Consider the following 22,090-nt stretch of genomic DNA (forward strand, 5'->3'; position numbering starts at 1 on the left):
GTTCATTTTCAAAACATCTTGGGATGAAAGAGACGGTCAGCTTTGGGATACTAAGAGGGTTGAAGATGAAAAATGTTTTCTTTTGGATTGTCTGACTCTTACATCCATTGTGGTTTCCAAAATAGTTGCCACACTACCAGGTTTTTTGACTTGTTATGTGAGAAAAATTATAGTGATCTTGTAAGGCTTTCCCTTGTTTTTAATTATAGCAATAAACTTTTAAAGAATCTCAATTAATATCTAACATTCTTAACTTACAATAGATAGACCATTGGTTTCCAAAATATTTGTCACACCATCAGTATTCTTGACTTGTTAAGGGATCTTGTAAGGCTTCTTTCCCTTGTTTTTAATTATAGCAATAAACTTTTAAAGAATCTCAATTAATCTCTAACATTCCTATCGTAAGATAGATCATATTGGTTTTAGTAAATTCTAATGATCATCATCATCATATTCATCTTTTTATATGTAGATGAATAGGCAATTGGGTTGGTCTCCATATAAGTTTATTCCAACCACTACCACTATAATTTCTAAGTGCTTACTTAGTTTCTTTTGGCAGCGCAAATAACTTAGTTTCTTTTGGCACACACAAATAACTCCGGAGATGAAATTAAACCCAATAACACATAATATTTCATTTTCATAACCATGGCCAATTAAATTACACCAAAAACTAATAATGTTTTGCTATTTTTATCAAATCCCTAATGAAGAAATGTTAAGAATTTTTTCCAAATTTTAAATGAAAGAAGCTCTAAATTCCAACTGAAAAAATTCCCAAGGAATGTTAGGATTAGTTAAGAGATTCTAAATGAAAAAGGTACTACTGCGATATTAACAAATCCTAAACGAAAAGGTACAAGTGCGAGCATGATCCTTAGCCAGCGAGCAGTTACATCACCGAGCCATGAGACACGTTACGAGGTTGAAGCAGTGGACTTCGGATTTGATTGAATTAGTAGTAAATTCGAAAGGCCAACGACATTGCCCTTTCGGGCTCGTCGCTCTCTCGATCAACACGCTCTGTTCCTGAGCTGCAACTTTAGCGCTCAAACTGTCAACTGAGTCTACAATTGCCTGAAATTGTAAGAGATGGAACAAGATATTTCTAATTTGATATTTGGTAAGTAGGATCTCAATGTCCATGCAACGGAAATTAAATATTTTAATGAAAACGCATAATCTACCATACATTCGAAGCGTGCCATCGTTGATTGAAACGATCAAGCATTCAAACTTTCAGTGCGCATAGGATAAAGTTCAAGAGAAATGGTGAGTCATTGCATGTTAACGCCCTCATGCCACGAGTCACCACGCGTCGACTCCCATTAAACTGATTTACAGGTGCAGAGTGAATAATATATTTCGTTTTCCCATATCACAGCTGTTACCAGTCAATTTATAGTCACTCTGTCTACTTCATGAATTTTTGTCATAAAGCTTACGACACGTTTACTTGTGTTTACTTCTATATGTTTGTTTGATGATTCTCTGGTCATTAAAGTAGACATTAGAAATATGAAAGGTGAAAAGCTTACGGCAAGTTTACTTGTGTTTACTTCTATATGTTTGATGATTCTCTAGTCATTAAGGTAGGCATTAGAAATATGAAAGGTGAAAAGTTTAGTGGAGAAGGTATATATCATTTGTGTTGGGTAATGGTTAATGGTTAAAGTGAATTAATAAATTATGGTTGATTATTGTTGGTATTGAATAATTATGGTAAAAAATGATTTAAAAAAGATGATCATGGTTGACAATGGTTAATTATGGCTGTTTAGGGTTGTTTATTGTTAATGATGATTGATTATGGCTGAAGAGGGTTTACTACCATGGTTGAAGAAGATTTTCTATTGTTGATTGAGGTTGAAAATGGTTAACACTAGTCAATCATTAATGTAACAATGTATTTATCTTACATTTATGTTGACTATTGTTACATTAATATTACATTAAAGTTTGTCAACCATGATTGATGTTGCATTAATGGTTGAAGAGGGTTGACAAGGTTGGCCATTATTGACCATGGTCAATCATTAGTGTAACAATGTATTTATGTTACATTAATGTTGACCATGGTCGACCATGTTGTCCATAGTTGACTATGGTTGAATGTGGTTGACCATGGATGGACATGGTTGACCATAGTTGATCTTGTTTTACCATGTCTCACTGAAATGCTCCCTCCTACCCCCTAGCTTCTTAGGAGACTCAAAAGTGTTACTTTCAATTAACCCAACCTCCATTGTCTCATCATGGAAAAGGGAGTTACAAAATTGCTTTTCACCCAAACTGTGTGGAACTCACTTTGTATAACACCTATCACATTCAGATCGTCGAAAGCTTTCCGTCTATATAAATTTTATTCTGAAATGGTTCTCAAATCAAAAAACATACCCATTTAAACCATGTCACATAAGCAAGGACCTGTCATGTGGCACCCACATGCAAACTCCACCTCACTTAAGTGATTTCATGTCACTTTGTTGCCAACATGAATATGGCTCAACCGAAGTGGCATCTGTGACGTCACCTCTCTCATCTCATGGTACCACAAGTCTATCCCTTAGCATGCAAGCATGCCAAGTCATGTTGTATCTGGCTCCTTAGAAATCTGATGTTTCCATAAACTCATGCATGAAAAAAGTCCTAAACTCCTAGATCTCTAGACTAGTGAGTCTAGCTCCTCACCACATGTGCATCTGGATTTGGCCCACATCTAGGCCTTTCATCCCCATTTCTTTGTGCTTGCCCTAGATGTCCCATACTTTAAGACATCTAGACTATCGCACATTTAGGCCTTCCAGCCCTACTTCCCTTCGCTTGCCCCAGATGTCCTAGACCTCCAGACTTCTAGACTACCGTACATCTCGACCTTTCACTATGTGCACCAATGTATTTACTTTGAACCAAATACAGCTTAAGTTCGGCCTCATGCCATCTTTTGTTGTCAGGGTCCCACCCTAAACTTCTACTAAACTTTTAATTGTGATGGGCTCTTACCTCAAACACCATAATGCACTAACCACGAAGGGCCCCAATCTAGATATGCCTTATCCGGTCTATTTAATTCACACATCGAACTTGGTCCGGTCGATTTGGAATCCAGATCCGTTGATACGTAACTCCAACCATTTTCCCTAAACGCAAAAACTCCTAGATTGGTTCGAACCAACCTAAGTTTGACCTAGATACAAGGAAATTTCTTCCTTAGTAGACAAGAATAAGTTTTGGGTCTTCCACAAGAATTTGATGGATTTGACCAAGGTTCTCTCGAGAATTTGGTTCTTCCATAAACATGCATAGTCACAAATATTATATCCTTCATCCGAGCATAACAACTCAATTGTTGATCATTAATAGAATGCACTCATAGAGGTACAAGTCAAACTAATATCATACTTGATACCCAGCCAACCCATGGCTATAACTCTCTGTGATTTCTAATTGCAAAAATGTTAGTTCCTCTGGTACATGTACATGTAAATGGCCTTATTCAATTAGTATAGATATGAAGATCAAGTGTCTATTGTAAAATAGAGGAGGTGAGTTCACTTCAAGATATTTTGAAGAGTTTTGTGAAGAACATGACATTATAGGAAATAATATATTGCAAGAACCCCTCAACAAAATGGAGTTGTAGAAAAAAATAACGCGGCTATTCAAGATATGGCCCGGGCCATGATGGACGAAGGAAAAGTTGCAAACACTTTCTGGGGAGAAGCAACTCAAGTTGGTGTTTACATGGTGAACAAAACTCAACTCAAGGCAAACAATGCTAAAATTCCCTATGAGACATGGAAAGGAAGATGAGCCTCAATGAACCACCTAGCAAGTGTTATATCAAGAGGAATGAAAAAAAAAACTTGGTAAGCTTGACTCTCATGCAAATGAAGGAATTCCCTTGGGTATGCAATCAGAAGCAAAGGCTACAAGTGCTATAACAAAATTACAAAGAGGATTAAAGAATGCATTGATGTCATAGTGGATGAGGATGTACACCATACAAAAATCCTTAAGAGAAACCATATGTGGATGGTGATTTTATGTACAAATATGAAGAACCAAAGAGATGGAGGAAGAAGAAGTTGAGGATTTACAAAGAGCATATTAGAAATACAAAAATCCATCTATACATGTGAAAAAGTGACATCTCAAGAGCGAGATATTTGGAAATAAATATCTTGGTGTGCATACTAGATGGAGATTTATAGGAAGCCCCAAACAAGAAAACTTTGCACTATTGTCACAAATAGAGCCCAAGAATTTCAATGAGGCAAGTGAAGACAAGTGTTGAATTAAAGCAATGGAAAGAGAACTAGATCAGATAGAGAAGAATAGTACATGAGAATTGGTTGCTCGGTCAAAGGTTAAGAATGTCATTAGCACAAAATGGGTGTTCAAGAATAAGATGAATGAAGAACGTCACGAGGTAAGAAATAAAGAGAGGTTGTTCTGCAAAGGATATGCTCAAGTAGAAGGTATAGATTAAGAGGAAACCTTTATCCCTATAGCAATATTAGAAGCTATAAGAATGTTTTTGGCATTTTCTTCACATTTTCTTCTTACAAGAACTTTAAAGTGTATCAGATGATGAGAAGTCAACTTTTCTTAATGGGGAATTGGAAGAGGAGGTGTATGTTGAACAACTAGAAGGCTTTCATGTATTTGAAGATGAAGACCATGTTTGTAGGCTAAGGAAATCACTATATGAGTTGAAGCAAGCTCCACGAGCTTGGTATGCTAGAGTGGACAAGTATCTACAACAACAAGGATTTAAAAGAGGAACACCAGATAACAATTTGTACAATAAATGTGAAAATGATAATTTGCTAATCATTGTTGTGTATGTAGATGATATCATCTTTGGAATTGATTTGGAGAAAATGGGACATCAATTTTTTGAAGCAATGTAAAAGGATTTTGAAATGTCCATGCTAGGTGAGTTATCATTCTTCCTTGGGTTATAGATTACATAGTCAACCAAAGGTTTTTTCATCTCCCAATCCAAGTATCTGAAAGAAACATTGAAAAGATTAAAATGGATAATTGCAAACTTTTTTGTACACCTATGGTGACTAGGTGTAGGTTGAGAAAATTATATTAGTCTATTAGAAACCTTTGAGCACTACTGAGAGCGGGGTGGGGGGTGAATTAGTTGTGTTTCTTATTAACAATTTTCACCAATTTAATCTTCTCTACTTAAAATCACATACATTAACCAACAACACATTATATCATCACATGAATATTAAAATGTAAGCAACTAAATCACACAACCATGACAAAAAGAAACCCATCAAACAAAACCACAAAAACCATCACACAAGAGACACAAGATATCCGGTGGAAAACCCTTCATCAAGCAGAAAATCACCCTTGTTATTATTGCACTACTCTAAAATTTCTATTAAGAAAAATGTGTCCTTTACATAGATTGTTGACTCTGATAAACATGGAGACTCAACCTCATATAAAATTAGCTGACTCCCATCAATCAGGAGACTCAATTCTATTGATCATCTTGGAATACTATGTTCTCACATGGATCTACAGACTACCATCCATTGAAAGCCACCATGTCAACAATCATCGTCCAACTTCGATTGGACAATCCAACTACCATTGGATTGAGAAATTGTTCCTTTCACTAAAGCCTCAATATCACTGCCCCAAACCCATGAAGTCATTGCTCCTCTACTCTATTCGGACCTCATTTCATCTATCTTCATACTGGATCCCAAGAATTTATGCTCAACTTGATTAAGCTCTACAATACGAACTCTACCAGTAAGACATTATCATCTAATCAAATAAAATCACCACAATCATATGCTCTCCATTCTAGAAAAATAGTGGCGACAATCCATCCAACAAAAACTGAATAATATCACCAACAACTAAAATAAAACTCACACTCTTCCATAACATCAAACCCTCACTGCAAAATATGATTGTTGCATAATAAAATCAACATCAGAAAACACAATGGCTATGTGCCAAATGCATCAACAACTTCTGCAAAAACAAAAGTGAGAGTCACTAACAAGATATACTCTAGTAGCATGCAAAAACCCTCCAAACAATCTCTGCTATAGTAGCCTCAAATTTGATCTTCATACTAATGCATTGTTTCAAAAATCTTCTCCATTCATTGTCATTTACACTCACTCACTAAAGCAATTCTTCTCACTACTAGGTATGAAGCATACTCACACTATGCAACCTTCTCTTCCTCACATACACTTACCATCAGCCATCACTCAACTATAAAGTGAAATATATAAAACATGAAGGGAAAAATTCATCTTTGGGTTGGGATCAAAGGTGCACAATGTTGATGAAATCAAGCCATCATCATCACTACTTATGCACTTAAGGTGTTAACACCCACTAGAGGAATCTTTCAACCTATTTTGACCTTTTTCAATTAGTATAGAGCCTTATAGGAATTTTCAAGTTGAATTACTCTGGAAGTGTGTGAGGAATGCAGAGAAAATTTCGTTTTAACCCTCAATCGCAGGCACAACACTAGATGATTTCGACTCACTGCATGAATAAGTCTACTTCATAGCGACTGGATCCTCTCAGTTGCATGCACAAGCCGGCATGGGTGTGACTAGGGAAGAGCATAAGGAGAAACAACAAACCCTCAGTTCAAAACCTTTGTCACCTATTGGATCACCTTCTCCAACATCTAAACTCACCTCCAAACCTATGTTAAGCTCTATAACACCTCTGCAAGTGAATAAAACAAGTTTCCCAAATGTCACTGCTAGGTTAACCTAAAAGGCCAACAAAAAAGGTTGGCAAGAGTGCCAATAAGTCCTCCACTCTCCTCAAACACCTGTACATGCTACACCACCTATGATGATCTAGGTGGTTCCAAAAGCGCTCAAAATTCGAAAGTAGCTTTGGTAAGGCTCAAAAATAAAATTTTCTAGATTGATGTCAAATGAGGACAATATCGTAGTGCTCGTCATCCTAATTCCAACATCATGAACGCCACTCAAATATGAGTTCATATGCTCAAGATATTTGCGGTCAAAATTTTAGTCAAACTAGGCTGAGTGGTGGCCACTAATGAGGCAACAATTTCGGATTTTTCGGCGCATGGATTCCAGCTATTGAAACAGATGGCTTTTTCATATCTTTAAAATTTCCGGTGACCCCTAATTTCCGGTCAGTGGTTTTTGTCCAATATACCTTAATATATATAAAAATTAAAAAAAAATATAAATGGGGTGGCAAGTCGCCACCCCCACCACCCGAAAACCATATTATACAATATATAATGGCCATGGTTGCGCCATATCAAAATGGAGGCATATTATGTGGGACCAGTTGGTCGTCCCACCCAACGCGGCAGTCCCATAACCACCAACACTTAAAACAAAACAAAAATGCCCCCAAGTTTAATACCTCTACCAATGGTCATCAACAAACCGCCTAGTTTAAATCGCCAAAATCATAACCGCATCTAAAATGGGAGCCTGATACATTTGACCTTGGGCCTCCCCATTGTCATATTTTTCACTTGCCAACAAACCACAGGGGTTCCTTTGTAATTGCTGCCAAACTGGATGTACTTAAACCATGCTTATTTTCCTAACGGGAGAAGAGAGCACCGAGCAAAGGAGCCATATGGCAAACCCAGGTGCAGTCATGGTTATTGAGGCGAGTATATTTCAAGGGAATATTCCCTAGAATATTCCTTGTCAAATCAGTGAGGAATCTAAAAGATTCCTTGGAGGGTGATCTTTCACAGTGACAGAATCATGTCGAGTTTATACTCAAATGAACCAAAATTTTTCAGGGAACGTGATGGTGTAGTCTATTTCCTCATCGAAGCAGCAAAATTTCAGGAAGTTAGGAGTGAGGAATCTTTGCAGAACCTTAAGGAATCTAAAAGATTCCCTTGGAGGCTGATTTTTTACAGAGGCGTAATGATGCCAAATTTATAGTCATTTTTCTCAAAATTTAGCGAAGAGCATAGTGGTGTGCTCAGAATTTTCATCCGAGCAGTGGATTTTTTGCCCATCTCTAGGAAGGAATATTTGAGGGAATCTTCGAGATTTCGAAGGGTCCAAATTTTGACGGTGTCAGAAAGGGGCCAAGTTTATAGTCGTTTGAAATGATTTCTCACCACGAGTTCAGTGGTGATGTTTGTTTCTGTAGTTGGCCTTTGAATTTTCAGGACATCCCCAGAAGTGGAGGTATATGATTTAGTGATGCCATATTTTTCTTTTGATTTGCTGAGATGATGTTTTTGTTGTTCACATCCTTGTTACCATTATGTTGAAGGATACTTGTACGCCACATCATGTGATAATTTATTAGCTTGTCATGCTAAAGGAGGGCCCATATGAGTGAGAGTTCCTATAAGAGAACTTCTAGTGGAGAGACACACCACTCTTGTTGAGGGAATTTATCCTTGTAATGACAAAGAATGTACCATGTACTCATCATCATCTTGCAACTGTTAATGAAGGAGCCTTCCCACTCTTGACACAGGGCCTAGAGACATAACCCACACTGGGTGGACTCCATTATGAATGTGTGTGTGTCCTTTGATTTGATGGTTTTCATTAAGTTTCCTCTTCTTTAAAAGTATGCACATGTGTTTTTTCATAATCTTTCACATGCAATTATGCTAATACCATAGAAGTAAAAGATTGTGGTTAATTCTAGTAGGTGAAGAGATCTAGATCAAGTTTGGTATAAGAGCGGTCTTCTCACTGGTGTGATTTGTGAGTGTGAAAGATAACCAGAGATTGAACATGCAACAAGAAGGAAAATGGAGAACAACAGAGATCTCTACAAGGACCTCCTAAAGATGGCACGCATGGTAGATTTAATGTGTGCATATTATGAGGAAAAAATGGCAAGGAACAAGAGAAATAAAGAGCAGAGAACGATGCTCCATCTCCATCTTCCAGTGATTATTCATCTTCTTCATCGTCTTCTCATAATTGAGATGAGGAGATCAATCAGAGCCTTCAAGCAGAGAATTTTGAATTGAGGAAACTTCTACGAGAAGAAAAAGAGGAGAAGTAGAGATTGTAGCTTCAGTTACGAGCCATGGAAGAGGCCTTGGAAAAATTGAAGTGCAACGAAGGCTTAGCAAAGCCATCATCACATGTTTTAGAAACAACAATTGAGGTGAAAAATGTTGATCGTCCTTCAATTTCATTTGCACATAATGTTATTTTGTTTGAAGCCTTGAGGTACCCATTTCAGGAACCGACATGAGGATCCTTACCAAAATGGGGTATAAAGGAGGAGGACTTGGCATTAATGGCCATGGAATGACTCAAGAATTGGAAGTTGTACAAATACCTAAGGGCTATAGGGACCTAGGGATGAACATGCAAAATTTCCCACTGTAGATCAACAGAGTATGAATTATACTAAAGAAAAATACAAGATCTACTTCTACAACAAACTTTGCGGAAGCTTAATCGAATATGAGAAAGATCAATAGAACACATATAACTGAGAATACACAAAAGAATACTCTGGGGAAAGCCTCAACCTAAAACCTCGATCTCTGTAATATCATACAAGTGAAAATATGTTCAGATTACACAAAGATTCAGCTCACAAGCCATCCAACTCTCAGCAGAATCGAACAATACAACTCACAAACTGAATAGACACAACATTTGTCTTCCTCCAACCCTCCAAGCCTCCTATTTCCTTGCGCAGTTTCTCTTGGGGTCCAATGCTGCCACCTATGTGAATTGGCCTAATCACACAACCATCAAACTCAAAAGTAACTGCGTAATCTCCAAGGACTGAATTCCTTCTGCATGCAAGAGATATCCTCCTAGGAATATTCTTGCAATTGATAGTATCACCTGATCTCAACTGGGTCTCTGACTAAACTGACATGCATGAGTTATTTATGAGAGAATATTCAGTTATCTAAAGTGCAAGAGTTACATGCATGCATGCATTAACTAACTGAACTCACAATTAGTTCAACAAACTATTTGAACTAATCTAACTGGACTTAACTCAGTTAACTGAGCTAACTAATTACAACTCATCCTGATCTCCTTTAATCAAGGGATAACTTCCTCAATCAATGGAGAAATTGTTGCATGTCTTCACATAGACTTCATGTTTGATTTCCTATAACCAATTAACTCAAGATGAATTAATTAATTATTTTACAAATAGCTGCTAAGATCAAATTCGAATTTTACTTCTCAATTTTAGTTCAAGGACTAACTAAAATTGGAAGGTATCCCGAAATGATATTTATAGCAGTGTTATTTTTAGCACTTCTATTTTTAGCGTTTCTTGTTGCTATTTTCAATAGACCACACTATCTTTTGGATATGTGCAATACCAAACTAGGGAAGGCTTGTTAGGGTCCTACGTAGTGGGGAGTCCAAGAGACAGGGTGATGGGCTTGTTGGCTAAGGATGCATAGTGCGCAATTCTCGGGGAAGAGGAGGAAGATATTGCACAGTTGAGCATCCCAAGATATGAGGGATTCCCCATTTTCCATTGAAACTACGCAATGCACAATAGGAGGAAATATAGGAGAATATATTGTGCAGTGGAGGGTTTCAGTGAGCAAGAGGAACATAATTAGCCAATGTAACCGCACAATGCATAGCGATTTAGGGGTAGACTCCAAGGATTACACAATTGAGGGTTTGAGTGACCTAGAGATGGCCCATTGTCCAATGCAACTATAAAATGTGTGATATATGGTAGGAGGGATCATGAATTGTGAAATTGGCAGGGCTACGAAATGAGAGTGATGGTCTAGACTTCAAGGTTGCTCAGTGTATAGTTGAGGGATGCTGTCCTCTAGGACTACACAGTGCATAATTCGAAGAAGAAGAGTATTCTTCACTATGACTCAATATTGCACAGTGCACAGTTCCAACAAGGACAAAAGTTAGTAAGTTGCAAAAATAGTGAAATCTCCAAAAATGACTAAGTGTGGGATCAGTAAGACAAGAAAGAACAATACATGCAAACAAGTCTTAAAATAGTGATCTCACACTTGTATAACATCAACATGAAGCAAAGAATGCACAATACCCAAAATCAACATGTATACATTGAAACAACAACAAAGCGACACTTATTTCTAAGTGTGACAATTTAAATATAGCTTTGCGACACTTAGAATATAATTTACGACACAAGTCTCAATTGCAAACAAAGCATGCGCTAAGTTTGGGAGAGTGTCTAGGGCATACTATTATGACATATAGGATTATCTAATGCAAAAGAGTGCACTAGAGATGCCTCTAGTAGCATTCCAAAGTGTGACACATGCAAGAGTGAAAGAAATCAAAAGCGACACTTGCGACAATTAAAAAAAACATGAAAACAACACTTGAAAAATCTAGAAAAAGAGAAAGAAACACATGTTGAAGCGATAAGAAAGAAGAAGAAATACTTGTTAAAGTGAAAGAAAGAAAAAACGACAATTGCAAAAGTGAAAGAGACACATGAAAGCAAAGGTGTACAAAAGTTACAGTTAAGAAAACTCACTTGGATGATGTTATAGTTGTAGCTAAGAGTGAGAGAATCAATGAATCACATGATTTCATTCTTGTTATGTGGAATTTTCAAGGTTGTGGACAAAGGTGAATTCCCTAGATCTAGTGGTCTGATCTAGAACAACAAAATACAAAAAGCATGAAGTTTTCCTTAGAGAAATTAGAGTATGGGAAAGAAGCCTACCTGGAATTTGTTGCAAGCATTTCTTTCCTCCTCTCTTGTAAGCTCCAATTGTATCTCTGAGCGCTATAATCAAAACCTGCACACATGAGTAAAATAAGAAAATGATCCACAACATCCTTGTAGCATAGTCTAATATCTCTATTCAATGAATCAACACAAAATTCAAATACGAGTGCAAACATAACACAACAAATATAGGAAAAAAAGATATTCCTTTTATTGAAAAATATATGAGAGAGTTTACAACCATAAATAGAAGTTTACTTTGTAGATGTCACCCCAAGTTTACTTGTCCTTCCTTGTCACAATGAACACCTCCACATCAACCCTAATGCATGAATATGACAACTCCTTTAGTTTCAAAGTGACAGCATGAGAGCATTATCAATCTCCAAACGCCAACCCAGACCTTATGGGAGGCAGTGAATATATAGGGTGAGTGCAGTAGTTTAGAATTTACAATCTTAGGCTTGAGATCCACATATGATGGGAGGGTGAGCTCAAGGGATAAGAGATGGGGTCTCCAAGATAGGATCATATAGGAATTCAAGCTCTCTATCCGTGGTAAATAGTTAAAACTACCTTGGAACCTTATGGAAGAGGAAGCTTCAGAATTTATTTATTCTTTTCCCTGAATTTCTAGAATCAATGAAAATGTAGAAGGGAGAAAAAGTGTTGACAAACGCTAGTGGACAAGTAGGAGACATTCACTGAGCGTAGGTGGCCAAGGAAGAAAGGTGTGCTAGGGAGAAGGATAATATACATTTGCAAGTTTTGAAATGATCAGAGTTTTAGTTCCATATTTGGTGTTCATTCATTTCCAGCATGCCTGTATAGTACTTTGGCAGAGTCACCGCAGGAACATAAGCATCTTTTTTCTACCAACGAGATTTTTTAGTACCTCGATAAAGTTGCTTGCTTCACCTCTATGGGAGGAACCCTTTCTCTTCTTTCACTCTTTGTTTTATTTACAATATGCTAATTGGAATTTTATTGGAATTTATATCGCCAGGGTGGAATAGGGATCGTAACTTATTGAGAGAAACAGAGGTTACTCCTTCAGAGACTGTTATATACCTCTGAAATTAATATGCTCGCTCTTATTTTTCTCCTTTCCCTTCTCTACTCAACTGGATCAGCAAGAAAAACACCACTCAAATACCATACCAAGTGACTCAAGGGATGAAGATGCTAGATAGATGCATGCATCATGGTTATTCTTATAGATTTTGGTTTGAATGAATCATAGTTTCCATTAAGATATCATCGACCTTAAAGATATGTAAACAAAAACAAAGAAGAGGATCATAAACTAGCCAATCGTTGTTCATCGTCACAATGTCCATTTTCAAACTTTGCCACATTGTATTTTGAGCCAAATAAGAGAATTTTTCATGCATTTCTTATTAACAAAATACAAAAGAAAAGATATGAAAAAACAACAAAAAAAAGAGAAAAGATAAAACTAAAATGAAAAGAAATATGCAAGGCAAAAGCAAGAAAACAAAAAAATGCAAAGACTACTTGAGAAGCAAAATGCAAGTTCAATGCAATGCAACAATAAAACTAAAATGTAGCTAGGCCTAATCCTAATTTAATGGGCTAGAAGGTTAGGAATAAATGAAGTGAAAATTCTAATGTAGCCACCGAAGTTGCTCCCAATCTACAAGTAGAAATATATGAGAAATTAAGAGCCATATAAAATAATGTGCAAAAGAAAAGATAAAAATTTGAGTAACTTGCACAAAAACTTGAAGGTCTTTCCTCTATGCCATAAATAACCAACTTGTAATGATACCTTCTTGCTTAGAACAAGAATGATACAAACCTCGAAATCTTCTTGTGAATGTACCTTTGTCTACGTTATAATCCTTAGTAAAACTTAAGAAAGATTGGAACTTACTATCAATGAAGAAACTTGCTAAGTAATATGTTTTCAGCCAATCATATATTTGATCATGGAATTAAAAACAATCCTCTTGAAAACTCTGACATTTTTTAGAACATGAACTTTCCAGCAACCTATTGTGGCCACAACCGCCACCATAATTTTTCCGAAAAAATTACGGGGACCCTCCATTTTACATGTTGGCAAACTTCTTTCTTTCTTGGAATTTTGGCAGCTAATACCTTTTCTAATCTTTATTGCTTTACTTTGGGACTTTTTCAGGGGTTTTGGCTGTTGTGATTATCGTCAGGCTTGCTTGATGATTACCTTTTGCACTTCCTTAATGATAACATGGGGGTAATGTGGCATCTTTCGTTGCCATATCATCTCACATTTCATGTTTGGTCACATTGGACGTTTGTATTCTCCACTTCTCTTCGCTTCACACTCCAGCATTAAAAAAAAAAGAGAAAAACAATTAAAGAAAAAGACATTAACAAAAGACATTGAAAATCTTTTAAAATTATTATAATTACAATTATCTATATTAATGTATAAATAATAAACTTACTAAACCGTGTATATATTTAAATTTAATAAATTATATACATATTAATAATCACAATATTGTAAATATTATTATTAATTTAAAACTAAAACAATTGTAATTTAAAATCTATTTAACATATGTGGTAAATAATTGTACCATAATATGTAATAATAATTACATTTTAATTTCAAAAATATTATAACATATTATATTTTAAATAATATAAACAATGTATATAAATATTAAACTTATATATTGTGTATTATTATTATTATTATTATTAAATTTTAAGTTCACAATTAAGCAAGACACCAAATTGATGTATGAGACCTCTTTGTTTGTGGGACAAGAGACCCACTTATGCATAACATACATACTCTACCCCATCCCCTCCAAATTGGGGTAAATGTGGGATAAACAGTTAAACTTGCTAACGAAAATTCATCGATCCATGTGCTCGTCCTGATTTCGTTGTTTGATTTAATGATTTCTAATTTTTCCTTCGATTGCAAGTAAGCAAAGCTCTATGTAAAGAAAGAAATAAAATTATTTTAACGCCCACGAGGCTAAACATAGCCTATGGGACATATTGCTTCTTCATATGGTTGATTTATTCAACCCTTTTCCTGTGAAACCTCACAATAAACGCTCTCAGCTTCTCGACAAACCCCTCGCTAAATAGATTATCCAAAGAGCTAGATGTCAGAATGGCTGCGTAACTTTCTTTGTTGTCTTTGAATGCCTCACATTCTAAAATGAAATGCTTTTTTGTTTCCACTTTTTCGAAAGAACAAAAAATAGATACTCTTTTTTCCCACACTTCTTTTGGTCTTTTCTGGCGCCTTGTTTCACAACAGAGTTGATGAGAATTAGTCATTAACTAAGCAATAAGAATTTTGACTCTCCAAGAAATATTGGCCTCTATGTACGCTTTATGTTGATGATTATCAGTGGGATTAAACACTTCAATATAGTATTTTTTCTTTCTCCCTAGCTCCTTATCCCAAATACACTTGTAGAACTTATCCATAACAAAAAAATTTATCTCTTTACTATTTATGGGACACATGTTCAAGAAAATACCCCATTTACTAAATTATTTTTTATTTTGTTGCATCCAAGTCTTTTCTCTTTTGCACAATATTTCATTAAAGACAACCTTAGGCCAACTGCCCTCTTCCATTTGCTCAATTTTTTTTAAATACCTTATGACTCACACCATAGAAATTGCTTCAATAGGAGCATCCCTTGTTTCACTTAACAAAATAGCATAAGGAACTACACTTTTAATTTTGAATTTTGTAATCAAACGCTTCTTAATTTTCTCAATTGGTTTCTACTGCATGTTGGATGTACTGTTGACCCATAGTTCACAACCATAGAGAATCACCAGAATCATTAGAAGCCCAAAAAGAGTTTGAGAGTTTTTTCAATCCCATAACTCTGCCTCTCTACACCTATTTTGAAAAGCATAAAATGCTTTCCAATCCCCCAAAGTTCTTTTCTTTCTACAGCCATCCCAACTTAGATTTTTGATGAGGTCAATTCACGAGGCATTTGTAATCCGCAACTTCTTCCATAATGTTGCTTTCAAAGTAGAACTTATGTTGGTTATGTTTTTTATTTTAGATAAAACCACTAGTCTTGTTTTGGTAATATTGAATTGCATGCCCGCCCTTCTACAAAAATGCTTAAGGTTTAGTAAGTGCTCTTGCAAACCTAGAGCGGATTTAACAATTAGAATAAAATCATCTGCATATAAAAGAAACCTTATAACAAACTTGCCCAAATGAATACCATCACCCCCTTGCGAATTTAACCACTCCTCAAACTTGTCGATATATAAACCAAAAAGGATAGGAGACAATGGGCAACCTTGCTTGACCCCAATATCGCTTCTTAGAAATAAATGTTAAAGTTCTAATTTTGACTTTAACCTCTTTATACAACCTATACACAACTGGTTTCAAATGTTTAGTAACCCCAAATTGAATAATATTTAATGTGCATCATCTAGTTCACAGATCGCACGAAATTTAACAATTATTCACTGCCATTTCCGATTGCACGAATCATCCCAATCAAATATTGGTACCAAAAGAATAAAATTAACTAATGACAACGCATGAAATTCTTCCCTGGATTGATTACAATTATATCTACATGCTATATCTTCTTATATAACGATTTGTCTTTAATGCGAGTTTTTGGAAGCTTTTCCGGTGGGTTTTTTTGATCTAATTTCTCTAAAATCCGGCAGGAATTTATTGAAATCACAAGTTTGATGGGTAACCCCTACACAATCCAAGTGCCCTAATGGTTTTCCACGAATCCATATATAGAATCAAAAAACAAGTTTAAATAATACAAATCAAGATTTCACCTCAAATTTTTCTGTCCATATATAAAGTCAAAAAACAAGTTTAAATAATACAAATCAGGATTTCACCTCAAATTTTTCTGTCGGATTCTTACACGGAAAAGTCCAAAAAATGAGGCTATAGACCACCCTCTTATATAATCCCGCATCGGACTCATTAAAGTCTGTCGCATATGAAAATGGTTGTGTTCACTTCATCAACAAGTGGGGTTGTGTCAGTCTTGATGATTAATTAATTGACTATTAAAAAATGATCTAATTCGAGATTGTTGTATGTGATTTCGCTGAAGGAGCGCGGCCGTTATTGGCGTCTTCTGAAGATACTTAATGGCAGAACTCGACTATTTGTAAAACAGGAAATTATCTCGGCCATTCAAGGTGAGGAGATGAGCTGATCTGATGAATGCGCGGCAATTTTTCCGCCTGTTACCATCACACATTTGCATTATCAAAGCTTTACTTGAAAAGTTGCCTTCGCAAGCTCTGTAAAGTCGGTCCAATGAAACGAAAACAGGATAGAAAACAATAAACGAAGAAAAGGGAAGAAACATTAACGAGACATAGTCTATAAAGTCCAAGGAGGAGAGCATATTATGGAAGTTTTGCAACCTGCCAAGAAGAGGGGACAAATATTGAAGGCGAAGGATCGAACATGGCACTATTGCATTTTGATCTGTAGCATTTGCAGCGTGAGAGGGGATTTTTGTCTCCTTAATAGGGTTTCTATACGAGGAAATTCTCATGAAATTAATCTGAGATCATAACTATGTGATGAACGATTACATGCGATCATGGATCGGTTCATTTTGCAGATGAATCTTGCAAATAAAATCTATTACTGATTGGATGAGAGGCAGATAGTGAACTTCTTTTTCTCTGCGCTTTCTCCTTAGTAGTTTCCTTGCACTTACAATTTCTGTTTAATGAGGTTTATTATCATCATTCCCTATCCCAAGAACTATTTCTAAGACAGAAGACGACTTTGTGAACTCCTGAGCTTTTTTCTCTTCTTGAAGTCATTACAGCTTCAACGAAAGAGAACTATTTCTTTTCGCTGAAGCTCTCTCAAGCAATCCCCTAACTTCTTCGCATTCTATTAATCTTTTGTAGAGTCAAAACCTTGGCGGCAATCAAGCCTTGGTATTAACTGTTTGCTTGAACTTAATTATATATGGGAATCATTTAAAAATCAAGTCAAAGGAGCTATGTATGTTCGTACATAATTTTCTATTTTATTGTTGTTTCTAGATTATTTTATTTTATTGTTGTTTCTATATTATTTTATTTTATTGTTATTTCTAGATTAACGATACTTGATATAATTCAACATTTTATGACCTTTGTAATTACTCGTTTGTAAAATTCAATTATTAATTCCCATAATTAAAAACACATATTGATTTAGAATATAGAGTCACACGTATATAAATTAGTTACATGTTAGTGTAATAGTATTAGTTAGGATGCTATGTAATATACAGCATAGAATATTTAGTATGAACTTTGTAATTACTCGTCTGTAACATTCAATTATTAATTCCAATAATTAAAAACACATGTTGATTTAGAATATAGAATCACACATATATGAATTAGTTACATGTTAGTGTATAATAGTTATTAGTTAGGATGCTATGTAATATAGAGTATAGAATATTACTATTACAGTATAGAATATTAACACTCTTTTAAGATTAATATTTAGCTTTATTATTTTATTTGGAAGAGAAACTTTGAATTTTTTTGGATTCTTTTATTTGAAAGATATTATTTGGAAGAGAAACTTGAATTCTTTTGGATTTTTTTATTTAAAAGATATTATTTGGAAGAGAAATTTGAATTCTTTTGGATGATTTTTATTAGAAGAGAAACTTATTTAAAAGGTTAATATCTTGTCTTTATATCTAGTTTTAAATTTTGTGGAGGATAAAGTTTTTAATAATTATCCTATTTATATGAGTTAAATTGTTTAGAAGGTTAATATCTTTTTTTTATATTTAGTTTTTAAATTTTGTGAAGGATAAAGTTTTTAATAATTATCATATTTATTTAAGTTAAATGTTCATGAATTAAAAGTAAGATTTTAAATTTTTTGTAGATTCTCTATTACAATGTGTTTAAATTGAATGGAAGAGAGAGCTCACTTGATGGGGCTAATGTGTTAGCTTGTTGACTGAATTGGTTACTCATAAGTCAAGGAATGACTACTTTCAAGGAATAATATAATAATATATAACTAGCTTTTCTCAGTTCTTACAAACCCTTGTGAGAAAACTAGCTAAATAATAGTACTCTTCTTGGTCTAAATGAAAATTATCAAAACCATGTGTTATCTGAACTTGGAACCCAAAAATTTCTAAATGGAAATTAACTCTATAATTCTCTTTTATATTATTTTTCTCACTTTACATTACATTACATTAGAGGCAACATTGAATTATGTTGTTTTTTAAAGTTATTTATAATAGAGCCAACATTAAAAATGTTGACATACAATCTTTCATACATTACGTCTAAGTTACACCTAGGCGCAATTAAATCCACAATATAATGGCACAATTTGTAGCTATAAAAAAGAAACACATAATATTACTATTGTATTTTGCAAATTATAATAATAGTTTCCTTTCTTGTTGTTGATTAATTTTAATATTAAATGTAATTAGTACAATTATTTAATTTAAATGACTATAAAATGTGATAGGCATCAATTCATAATAAATATCAAAATACTTACCTTTATTTTACCATGGATATTCTTAATCTACAAATAGTATTTGTTACAATAACATGAGCCAATATCATGACCTATTAATGCCATGGGCCCAAAATACCATAGCTAAGTTCATATAACACTTATTCCTATGTAATTTTTTTTAAATAATCCAGTTAATTAGAAGGGAAAAAAATATATAACTACTTTGGAGATAAATCTCAACCTTTTATTTGTGTATATTACTATGAATATTCTCAACTATTTAGTGGAGATTAAATCATACCATCCACCTAATAATTATTGATAATTAAATTAAAATTCTAAAAACCCTATTTCAAAATAAAAAGTTTTATCCACTTAAAATTTGAGATTCCTATAGGATTTGAACATATATCCTCATGTTAGATTTAAACATATATCATCTACTCTCTTCTCTATGGAAAGATAAGTAATTCACCTATTAAAACTTAAACTTATAACTTTGTAATTACATATCTTTACTATTAAACCCTAATTGAAATTAAATTAAATTTGCTTAGTTTAATTATTGAATTTTGAAAGGCATGAACCAACTCCCACACTTGAACAAGGGCGATAGAGTAGCTACTCTAGATTAGTTTAAATATAGTTAAATTAGAGTAAAAAACAAAATTGTATATTAATAAAAATTACAATTGAAATAGCAAAATAATTCATGATTGCATTATTTTTTCCTAGGGAAAGATAATAAAAACTTTGTTTGTAGATGGTTTTTTTTATAAACTTTAATATCATATTTGTTCATTTTAATCTATTATTTGTATAGATTTATATGGAAAAATTATATTTTTTCGACAAAAGGTACAACTACCTTCTAAAAAAATTCTCATGGTAAAATACGGATGTGTAGTGTTAGATTAAAATATAGTTAAATTAACCTAGTTTAAATATAGTTAAATTAAAATATATGTTAAGAGAGTGATGGAAAATTGAGTCTACCTAGCCAAATGTGAGACAAATATCACCTAGTTCGTGAATAAAGGAGCTTGAAGCACTTCAACAAATACATGGTTTTGAATTAACCTTTCCAACTTCAAGTGAATGTGTATAAATGATTTTATTATATTAAATAATTGTATAAATGTTATTAAATAGTGGTTAAATATGCATTAAATTTAAAAACTATTATATAGTGTTATTCCACACTAGACATTGATCAAGACTAAGTCATGATGTACTAGATTATAATACAAATCAATAGAATAAGGCTCTCCTTTCAAGTTCTAGTTTATGGTTATAATATATTTAATTTTGTTGTTTATTTATTTTGTAAAATGACCATTCTTTGATTGAATAAATTATTACACCTATTAGTTAAAATGATATTATTAGAGATAATAGTTATCAATTAACTCTTTAATTAAGCTAATCATTTACCTTCTAATCAAATCCTTTATTCAAACAAAATAAATTAACTAATATAAGAGTAAAAAAAAACAAACACATGATATATTTTACATATACTTATTAAGTTATCTTTAACATGGTGATAACAAATTTTCGAAAATTTATCCGGTCTCGATGTTCCATTTACGCAGACAAAGAATCAAGACATTCACAATAACCTAAAATTTCATAATATAAAATCCAAAACAACACTACTAAAAATTAATTTATGTACTTTTTAATTCCAATATACATACATAATAATAATAAAACATTAATAATACAAAATGAATATGCACTATTTATATTATCACAAAATGTCGTCTCTAGTAGGTATCTCAAAGTTCATATCTACATCTAACATCTCCTAAATTGCTTTTATTAAAAATCTCTTAATTTATTCAAATATTTACGTGAAAAGACGTACTTTGCTTATATCCTATTTCCATTCAATCATTATCTATTCTTCAAATGCTTATAATCATACTATATAGAACAGATACCTTGCTTATATTGAATTACCATTGACTTATTATTTATAGCATGGGCATATTATTCTTTATAATATTGTTTAGGAGTTGTCTATAATGAGACTTTTTGAAGATTTCGGTGATGGAATCCGGCAAAGAAATTGAGGTCAAATCTTGATTTCTTGCTGTTAAAATGGTTTTTTAACTGCATATTTGGATTCAGCACCCTGAAAAACCCCTGGGACGCTTTCATTGTGCAAAAACTAGCTATCAAACTTGCGATTCCAATAATTCCTGCCGGATTTCGACCGGAAAAATCCGCCAAAAAAACTTTCAAAAAGTCGCGTTATAGACAACTGCATATTGTTTATGGGCACTTCCTTCGATGTTCATTGAATTATCGTTTGTAGTAGAGACACTTGTTTCGATGTTTAGATCTGGCACATTGGAATATACGTTATCATAGTGCCCTAAATAAGCGGTGGGCAGACAAACAATTAAGTGGTGGCGGTGTGCAATGCCCTAAACAATTGATGCGCAAACAAACGACGAAGTGGTGGACAAAAGAGGTGGGAGGCGGTTGACGTAAATGCTGACATAAATCTGACACTTTATATAATAGATAGGTGTCAATGCCCTTTAAATTCCAAAGTCGACAACTACTTTATATTTTATTGCTTGTCTTACTGTAAGATCATATAGTATTTTATCTTCTTAAATGTTTACTTGAATTACTTAAAACATTTAACCAAATTTTATATGGTCAATGATCTGTGCAGCTAACTTGTAAATGAAAACATTTTGTGCTAAAAAAAGGGTCACATCATCATGTCGTCAATATTAATTGAATGCTAACAATATTTTTACTATAATTTTATAATTTAATAATAGATTTTAATATTTTAAAAACGTCTACAATAACATTAATTAACCTTAAGCA

The sequence above is a fragment of the Pinus tabuliformis genome, chromosome 8 (assembly GCF_031772625.1).
Source record: "Pinus tabuliformis cultivar Carrire ecotype Pingquan chromosome 8, CPIR1, whole genome shotgun sequence".
Taxonomy (NCBI): domain Eukaryota; kingdom Viridiplantae; phylum Streptophyta; class Pinopsida; order Pinales; family Pinaceae; genus Pinus; species Pinus tabuliformis.